Genomic DNA, 11,085 nt, shown 5'->3' on the forward strand with positions numbered 1-11,085 from the left:
TCTCTGGGGGGGGGTTTTTCATGCAGGGAACGATATGAAAACTGGGTTTTTTTTGGTTTTGTCTTGGGAGTTATTTGCTTAACGCCTAACCACCCCTCTTTATTTATAATTTTCTATAAATAGGAGTTTGCTCGAGGGTTGTCAACCAAACAAAAAACATAACAAAGGCATCAAAAAGAGCCTTGTATGTCATAGGTATAAAACAGGATGATATTTTTTAAACTTTCAGAAGCCCATATAGGCGCAAGGTAAAAAATTTTTGACGATCGCCACATAATTCATCTGGCAGCTGCCTTTAAATTTACCTATGGGCTATTAAATAAATACCAAGTGGTCGCCAGATGTTAATCTGGAGTTCCGAACTTGATTTATGTGGTCCATTGGTGCCGGGTAAAAAAAGGGATGGCCGCCTTGTAAATAAGTGGTGGCCACCTTATAAGTATCTCATCATACAGTGTATGGTGGTCATCACTTAATGTATGTGACGTATTCTTTCGCTTGCATTCATTGTGAGTTTCGGGACTAAAACACTGCAGAACACTTGGTGCACACTGCTGCAGCCCAGCAAATGCAGATCAAAGGTCAACTTTAACAAATATAAGCCACGGTATTTACACTATTTTTTTTTTGGGGGGGGGGGGGGTTATCATCGCTAAAAAAATAGAACTTAAATATTTTAAATAGCTGTCATCATTATTACTTTATGACATAGTGTATGAGTCATCCAAAAATAAAAGCATAGAACCTTGTTGGTCATAAGTCCCAATAATTGATTTAAGGAATGAATTCAATATTTATTTGTTTTATACGATATAAAATGGTTTGGGGCAGTTTACGCTTTATAAACCGCAAAGCGGTTTATAAAAAAGCGTAAACTGATTCAAACATTTTTATATCGTATAAAACTACATGTGATAAATATTGAATTCATTGCATATATTAATTTAATTTTTTTTTTACTCTTTATTGTAGATGAAAACTGTCATTTGACATTTAAAATGACGTAAAATTGTACAAAATTTAAACGTAACGTCAGGCGTATTGATACGTTAATTTTACGTTAGTCTTACTATGACGTAGGCGACATTCTTTATACGATATAAAACAATTTTTTAGCCAATCAGAAAGCGCGTTACAATCAGAATTGATTTATATTCAATTGTCTTGGTTTTTTTATCACCATATGAATCAATTTTTAGCAATATTTCTCTGGTGATACGGCGTGAATTCTATCAATGCATGAGCAAACGTTTAGTTAATCGCAATTTTATTCGTTAGGTCCAATTTTCATCGGTATTGATAAGAACCAATGACTTTTTAAACTCTTGGTCAATTAATGTTCTAACTATCTACTAAAAGTGTAAGCCTACACCCAAATCTAAATACTTCCACGCTTCTAACTGAAGGAGAATGCGCTTAAATAGAAATGCAATGCTTTTAATTTTTTAATCAAAAACATTTATGAAAGGTACTCTCTCCTCCTCAACTTCGTTTATTCTTCCCTTCTTATCCTACAAATATCAAACAGTAATACAATATGATAATAATACACCCCAAAAAGATTGTGCATTTTTAAAAGATATGAAAATGTCAACGTGATATGTTATAGGTAACATAGGACGACATTTATTTTAAGCTAGATATCAGCAATTATAATTCATGATTGAGTTATTAGTTTTCTTACTGCATCTCACTCCAGCATCCTCGTTGTGAGCACAGTTTGTGGCAGACAGTCTATGCCCACAATGGATCAGATCTAACTCGTTTCCATTGCAAAATAAATATCCAAATAAAATAGTTCCATTTCCTAGTCCAAAATATGACTCGCCATACGCTACAGCGTGTTCTCTGTCAATTGTGAAATATAACTTTCAAAATATCATGTTACTATTTACAAATCCCGTGCCTCGTTCTATAATTATAACACTACCAATCGATTATAAAATGTATGGCCCCACACAATTCATCAATACCAATTTGATGTACAAATCCCGAAAATCATATTATCAGTATCAAAGAATCATTTTGTTAATATAAATGTTATGCAAATTGAACCAATGTTAACAAAAAGATGGCACATGGCAATGCTACCTAAGATTCAAAGATGACCTACAATTGTATCGTTAATTTAATGAGCATGCACAATTCTACAGTGGTTTATTCATTACTCATAGAACCTCAAAATAAATTTGCACAAAATAGAACGCTTGACAAAAAAATCGATATTGTTTATGAATTAACTTTTATACAAATATTGATGACCGCAAATAGTGAAAAAAGAACTCAATACAAAAAGATATATTGTAAGCTGTTCTTACGATGGCAACCCTAGCATCCGGCAGAGAACTCTAGCGGCATAAGCACTGAAGTCATCATCACATACGGTCGCCCATTCACCATGATATTAAACTTCCACTCTACCGGAATTCAAATCGTCACCATCGACAAGCCGTATTAACGATTCTAATAGAAAAAAAGACAAGTAATTAGTGGACATGTTTTCACATGCAAGAATTATAACAGCTAAACGCTATTTGCTAAACAGTAAAACAGTCCATAGAGAAAGGCGGCTACAATTACTTTGTATAACGCCAACATGATTGGAGTTGTTCACAATCTGTAATTGGGCCATATTCAGGATTTGATTGTGGAGGTTTGCTAATCCCTGCATTAATGTTTTATTCGCAGTGTTCCATTCAGCGCGAAATGCGGCCAGCTTGTCCATAATACTAGCTGTGACATTGTTTTTGAAAGCTTGCTCGGTCCTCAATGTTTGGATCTTTTGACTTGAGCTTTTAGATCCATCAGTTCTTGTATCATAAAAGAGAGGTAGGCATCTTTTCCTAGTGGTCCAAGGGTTGTGGTTTGTCCTGGAATGTTGTCTCCGTGGAAGAGAAGGGCGGAGTTTTGAAAAATATTACACAGGAAAAACAGTGCCAGTACTGCTAGAACGGTCATTATGCAAATGTGCTTTTCTTTTTGTAAAACGCTTCAATTTATGGAGAAGGAAAAATTAGATAAGCCTTATCGTGCAGTAGGGCTAGCGCTAACATAACATTTGACTGTATTCTCATATTCAAACGAAACCGAAAGTTCGATCATATTCTACAAACTTCATCGAACTATAGCTTTAGTTTTTAATTCAATACAGAATCATATAACAAAAGATATATTGGTTGGCATATGCTGGTGGCTAAATGCTTCCTTTGGCTTAAGAAGATTTACTCAGTAATCAAAATCTTAAAAATTAAAAAAAAACCGATTCGACTTCAAAGGGTGGCTTGAGACGGTGGTACAATTTATCAAGAAAAAATTTTAAAATATGTTAGAGCATCATCTTTTAAATTACAAAATAAAAACATACAGCGGTAAATTGAAAATCAAGATTAATAAACTATACTATGGTGATCGTCAAATAATTTAATTTTTGAATCATTTTTTTTTAAATTTCAAGCTCTACTGGTTAACATTTTGAGTATCATTTATGATGTAAATGTAGTTATGCAATTAATTCTTGGTTCTTATATTATTATTCATTATGATTTTATCAGCTGAGAAGTTGACATGTGCATAGTTCTTGGTTGGTCATGACTTTTTACTTGTGAAAGTAAAACAAATCATTCAATACTCACAATGACAATGCCAATTTCTTTATTCTCTGAACTGCATATAAATTACAGTGTTGACAAATATCAATTGAACAATAATACATATAATACATACATTGCATGCATTGGAGAGTGGCAATACAAAAGTGGAAAAAAAGGAAAAAGGAAAAAAGTATGATTGGAAATTAACATAGAGAGCTAACTCTCTCAATTATAACTTTTATGAATTTACACAGATTAATCAACAATTTTTTATCATTAGTATTAAAGAGTTGTTGAAATTTGTAAACATTTGGTTGTGTGTAGAAGTATGAAGGTGTGTATAAAATCTCTTATCTTTAATTGTTACATCTGTACAATGAAATAAATAATGAAATTCATCTCCTATCTCAATACAGTTACATATGGTACGAGGGTTGTTCGGAAATTATTGAGACAACACGGATATTTCCATTTCAAAGTGACGAATTATGGTGAAAATTGTCATGAACATTGAAGAAACCTTAACAAATAATTGATGAAAGTAATATTTAAAAAATGTTTAATATTTTGTTTATAACGGTAGATTAACAAATCGGTGGTCGGGGTACCCGGCGCAAGCATAAACTCTGAGAATAAGAAACTAAAACATCGTCTATCTAAGTGTGCGCAAACTTACAGCTTATACTAAAAGAAATCAGATTGTATATGTTCATTTTGCTATTTATTGTGACTTAATTTTGATCATGTTTCACGAGTGTTTTCAAGAGTTAAAATACGGATATGGTACAGATATATTTACCAAGCAATAGGAATTTGAAAATGATAGTATATAGAAATTTGACGTCAAGGCGGCGCAGCGAATATACATCAAATTGATGGAAATTTCGGGAAAAGACCTTTTAATGCCACCCAGTTGCTTTTACAAAAACTATACGATGGCAAGGGATAAAGAACTTCAGTTAATCGTCTTTTTTCACTAATTGTTTAGCTAGAATTCAGACAAAGTGACTAAATATCAAGTACAATTTACACACAAACTGATGTAAACAGTTCTAAAATATGTAAACAGAATCACTGTAGGAGACATTTCACAGTAATTTGACTTTCAGTAAGAAATGACCCCATTTTTTTCACAAAAATCAAGAATGGGGGGAATATGCGAATGTTGACATCTTGAAATGTAAACAAAAGATGAGAAATGAAGAATTAATTCTAATTTCCCTTTGTTTGTTAGGTTTTTAAAACGTAGGATCAATAAGAAGCGTCAAAATGACGTTGCGGTAAGTTTGCGGTTGCGCCGGGTCACTGGGCGATGGCAATTTGGTCAGCTTACCAGGAATGATCTAATCATTCTATGGACAATAAATTTTTTACATTGATAAACTCTATCCTGGTGTATGTTTTCGTGAAATTTAAAGGATTTATCTTTTTCCCTAAGGAAATAAGAGTAAATGTCTCAATAATTTCCGAACAAGCCTCGTACATATACGGTTTTCAAGAGGTATATCATACCATCTACCTCGTTCTATAGGCAATTTAGCATTACTTGTTCTAAAAGTACAAAAATATGTTTGATATTTGAAAGGCAGATCTAATAAGTATTTTTCTTTTCGTGTTCTTACAGCTAGAATATTTTATTATTAACAGGGTACCTTATTCACAACTGAATGGGGAAAAAAGTCATAACGTCGGATATCTTCCGTTACCAAAGTTATCTGCTCTTCGTAAGAACAGTTTCTAAGGCGAGGCAAGCTACTGACAAACAAGTTGATAAAACAGGACTATCAACAGTCTCGTTTGAAGTCATCTTTTCGTAATGTCTATGCATATGGTCGATACAACGACCTTGTCATCAAATTATATACAATCTTTCAATAGGTCGCATGCTAACTGACGTTTTTCATACTATTTTTAGACCATAATTAATCACCTAATTGTCTACGGAGTTTTCCGTTTTTCCCGGATTACGACAAAGAGCACACGGCGGGAGTGACCGGTCAGCAGAGGATGCTCACTCCTCCATGGCACCTGATCCTACCTCTATCTAGAAAATATAGAATGTTAAAATATTGGATAAAATTAAAGAATAGTGATAATTGTATTTTTAGCAATATATACCAAGATACGGTAAATGAATGTGAAACACAGTTAGCCTCTAGTTGTTGGCTCTCACACATAAATCAATTGATTAACAATTTAGGTTCTGGAGATATAATTAAATGGAACTGTAAAGAACAATTTAATGAACATGTATTCTTACTCGAAGTGAAGCAGAGGTTGACTGATATGTTTATACAAGAAGGTCATGGTTACTTTGAAAAAAACCCCAAATGTATAATGTATAAGCACTTTTGTAATAATTTAGAAGTACAAGAATATTCAATTAACAAAACCAATACCAACTATGTATGTACAATTTATAAGTAAATACCTTTCATCCTCTCATCAACTTGAGATTGAGCATGGCAGATTTAATTATAATATCCATTGAAATGAGAGAGTTTGTAAACTATGTTCACTATCACAGATTGAAGATGAGTTTCATTTTATTTAATGTGTCTATTTTATAAGGAAATGAGAAAGTTGTATGTAAAAAAAAATATTATTATGAAAAACCTTCTGACTTTAAACTTATTCAATTACTTTCAACAAAGAATATCAAAGAGTTGTGCAATTTGGGAAATACCTATATAAATGCTCACAATTACGAAAAAAATATAATAATTTTATTTGTTTTGAGAATATACTCTTCATTATCCTGTTTACTTTTGTCATGTACATTTTGCACACTGCTATGTACACACGCAGTCTAATACAAGATTGTGATGCGCAGGACAGTTAAGGCAACATTTTGCTTTTAAACAGCAGTAAAAGGAGGTCGTTTTGCTTTTGTCTATTCATTTCTGCATAATGAATAGTTCTAAACTATTTTGGGTGTTATTGTAAAGATATGGGTCTCCTTTACTTGACCATGTCTAAATTTGTCGGTCACGTGACTTTTTAGGGTCACGTGGGCGTCTTTTAGACAAAAATCGTCAATGCTAAAATGAGACAAAAAGTTCAAGGGCAAGGCAAAGAAATTTAAGAGTAAGTAATATGGCAACATATTCAAAATTATCCATACATCATAGAAATCAATGCTCATTCAGTTGTAAAGTTTACTAGTTATGTAAATTTCTTTAAAAACTGGCTACTTGTTCCTAAAATAGTGCATTTTTGTATATTTTCATTACAATTACAAAGTGAACCTTCATCTCTCAACAAATGAGCATCAGTTTTTATAAAGAACTCGTAAAAGGGAAGAAAATCATACCAAGTTTAATAATATCTATAGCCGTCTTGCACTTGAACTTTTGCATTTAATTTCTCAATCTAGAAGTCCTCTCAAATCAATACACATTTCAAACGCACAAGTGATCCCAAAAGGGGAGGTAACTCTTTGAGCGATAACTCTTTTGATATAGGCACGATGTCATTTTATCACATAATCCGAATTAATTTTAGGATATGTTTCAACAGTACGTTATTTAAATGGTTATTTAAACATAGTGCTTCTGTTTTATTTATTTTAAAAGAGACAAGATGGTTACGATGAATCGTCCGCATTTCCTCTGTGGTATCATGGATGTAAACAAAAAATCGTTGTGTATCAGTTCTCTTGGTTAACCGCATTCGCGGAGTTATTGGTTTCTAAATATTTTTTTAGTAATGGGAGAAAAATATATAAGAGCTAATTGTACACAATTATTTGAGGGATTAGATGTCAACAGAGACAAATGAAACCCCTTATATTAATAAACTAACTAAATTGTTCTCATAATATATATTAAAAAATAAGATATGGAGTATTTTTTTCATTATTTATGTGCAGCCTTTGCCCAATGACTGCACTGCTTGGGTCTGTTAATATTATTCTGGGGAGGGGGTTCAAAGGGGTAACTTTATTCTGTTTGCCAGGGGCCAGGTACCATGGTGTTTTACTATGTAAATTGTGAATTAAATTAGAATTTGCCACGGGGACTATAAATGTAGATCTGCCCGTGTATGAGGCCTTTTCCCATCCTCCATAAGCAATCAACAGTATTCACCTTTGTATTACACATGTTACACTTGTAATTTAAACACTCATTAAAATTGACTTTTATTTTTATTCAACACATGCAGAATGATTAAGATTAAGGAGAGGGGGGAGGGTTAGCATATCTATTCATTCACAAAATAAATTCTAAACGCTCATTTCTCATAACCGAGAAAGGAAAGAGAGTGTGTAAATCCTGCAACAAGGTGATCAAAAGCCATTTTTGGTTCACATCAATATATTGAATTTAGATAAGTCTGAATTCTCCTATGTGAGAGAATCTCTCTCCCGCCCATTTACATACCATCCCCTTTCCACTTCTCAAACAAAATTATATATATATAGAAACAATTATATTTGGTTTATTTGTTCTATTAATTCAAAAAGATAACGGAACTTTCAGAAAAAATAATTCTGTGACAACATTTAAACCTGACATGCATGCAAACTCAAAATTGCAATTTCTTTTTATGATTTCAATGTGTTTATTGTATGACTTCTTAGTTCTGGTCCTCTTCTCTCTTCAAAAACACAGTCTTCCTGTTTCTAAAGTTCAGGTTTTTCTTTCCATCATTTCATCTTGTATATGACACCAGGATAAGGGTGCGGGTAAGAACATCATTTAATATGTAAATCTCAAGACAAAGCAGGTACCAGCTAAAATGAAAATTATATATATTTCAGTAAGTTTAACTTGTTATCAAAATGGCTGAAAGACTGAAATGGAGGATTTTATACAATTTGATAGTCAATGGAATTTATTTATCTTAATAAACATTTCATTATGTTTAGATGTGCATTTAATTTTGCACAAATTCAAATACAGCTTTTCAGTTTGATTGATTTGAAATTATTCGCATCCTCACCCCTGATACGTGCATGATATTAGTTTAATTGCACCCCTTTATTTTACCCGACCTGACCTTAAAAATGCACCTCTCTCTCTCTCTCTCTCTCTCTCTCTCTCTCTCTCTCTCTCTCTCTCACACACAACTGATTTGATTGATTGATATTATATAATGCTGGTGCAGTCAGTGTGAATTAAAACATACCATGTATTGTTGATTTGTTGATGAGCAATATTCAAAATTGTAGATTTATAAATAACATAGGTTTATATCAATCATTTTAAAACATTAAATGAAACCATTCGTACTTGAAAATACTTTTTCTAATTGAATTGTCTCATAGAATAATCAGATTGGTCATTATTTCAATGATAAATTATTGAACTTATACATGTATGTTATTTACTTACATTTTCTTCCAGCCTTTTTTTTTTCAAATCAGTGCATGTGACACTTTTCAAATTACTCTGCAAATAACAAAATATAATTATGAGAAGTCATACAATTTAATTTACATGCATATAAGGACATGTCAACAGTAATTTGAACATTTTTGTGAAAGGTCTACATATATTATGCATGGATGGGTAAAATGACCAACACTTCAAATTTTATTTGAAAGTTACATATGCACATTCTACACAAACAATACCATATTTGACCATGAATGTTGAGATTCCTCATTTAGAGAAAATCAGATGGAGACATGCAGTCATTTGTTTATTATTATTTGGTGTTTTTTTATTACCAATAGTACAGCAACATAAGTATGAACCCAGGTGACAAGATTTCAAACAGTGTTATGGTAGTAATATACTGAGTTCTAAAAACAAACTAGTAATAATTAAGAATTAATGTGCATATCTAAATATATCAACTGGATGAATGTGTAAACAATATAAATGAACTGTCATGGAAGAATTTTGAACACAGTAGAAAGGTGTTATTGATCAGCTGTTCATCAATTTCCAGAAAATGAAATCAGCATCTTTTAGCCTGCACTGTACTGATTTTCAGAAAATCAAATCAGCTGTTTTCACACAGTCTTTGTATTGTTTACTTTCAAATTGAAATAAAAACAAACAGCTGTGTAAAGCTAAATATTGTCAGTACAAGTACTATGAACTGATTTGTGTCGATTGGTGAAAATGATCAACAATTTAACGGACTGGCAATAAAGCTACATGTACAATGTACATTGCCCCTATAGGCCTAAATGTAAACAATGCAGTCTCTCCTCATGTTTTGAACGAAACAACACATTAAGTCGATCAAAAATGCATCAACAGTATAAAATCACAATAAAATAGTTATTGAGCTATCTGGAATATTACAAATACACTGTATATCTAATCTACATACCTGATAAATCATCAAAAGATCGCCATCATCGGGAATACCAGCTACACGTGTTTACATCGTCTGATGAGCGCTTTTGGGACGCAGATTCACACCCATACGACAGATGCGATATGGAAATTCTTCGTATATTCTGATTGTTGTAAACTTATAAAAACACACATGAGTGATTCGTAGTTATATTTTGCTTATGAAGTATTAAATCAGCCGTATTTTATGCTTAAACTGCTGTTTTCGGTATATATTCTATATATGGTAATACAGAGGCGGGGCGTATATTATGACGTCATAAGTCATTATCCCTTCATTAGCATATCAAAGGGATGTGTTGCCTTATCTGTCCTGCGTGTGTTTTTTTTGGTGTTTTTTTTATGTCTACATATGTTTGTTCACTTTATTTATATATATATATATATATATATATATATGTTAAACCTATGAATCGTATGGTTCTTGGTAAGAAACAATACAATACAATCTTTTTGGAGGTCCGTGTTGCTCTGCTTTGAATTCGTATTTCGTTTTATGGATTTTTGAGATGGTTGGCAGTTTTGTTATTGCCATTTTTCATGGACCAATCGAATAATTTGTGATTCGGACTTTACAAGATTTATTATACTCCATGCTGCTTTGGTTTAGCTTAACTCTGGACTATTACCCCAACAAGAAATATAAGCACCTGCCAACTATGCAACAGTCAACTTACAGACATTTAAGCATGTTGCTTGTAGTTGCGCGTACTTCTCCACAAACAGGGACCTGTTCTGGAGTGATATAATTAATTTCGATCTGGGCATTTGTGCCAAACTTTGCGCCCTTGACGTGGAGGAACTTTACAAACATCTATTAGGTAAAATCACAGCCTAGCCACTGTCTGAACAAAATTAAAAAGAGCTTATACTTTTGTGTTGAAAATATCTCATTAAAGTGTTTGCAATTTAGAACAGTCGATAAAACACAGTAGCCCTGTGCATATAAATACACACATTTTCATTACTATTGTTGTATTTTTTCTTGTAACCACCTCATTAGATTTAATAAGCACGTTACATTTCATATTTCAATTATAATACTCACATTTTCACGCTTGTTAAAATATGTATATAGATATTGTATCTCTTTATAATTCATAGGCGTCGGAACCGGGGGGGGGGGGGGAGGGGGGGCTTATTTGCAAAGTTATACATAACCATTAGAAACATAGCATGAT

General features: G+C 32.6%; 1 pseudogene; it reads right to left on the reverse strand.

The window, feature by feature from the left end:
- Positions 1-1,684: 1,684 nt before the first annotated feature.
- Positions 1,685-3,087, reverse strand: LOC128170167 (lysyl oxidase homolog 2-like; annotated as a pseudogene).
- Between the last annotated feature and the right edge of the window lie 7,998 nt (positions 3,088-11,085).

Source organism: Crassostrea angulata, unplaced genomic scaffold (genome assembly GCF_025612915.1).
Source record: "Crassostrea angulata isolate pt1a10 unplaced genomic scaffold, ASM2561291v2 HiC_scaffold_363, whole genome shotgun sequence".
In the NCBI taxonomy this organism is placed as follows: Eukaryota; Metazoa; Mollusca; class Bivalvia; order Ostreida; family Ostreidae; genus Magallana; species Magallana angulata.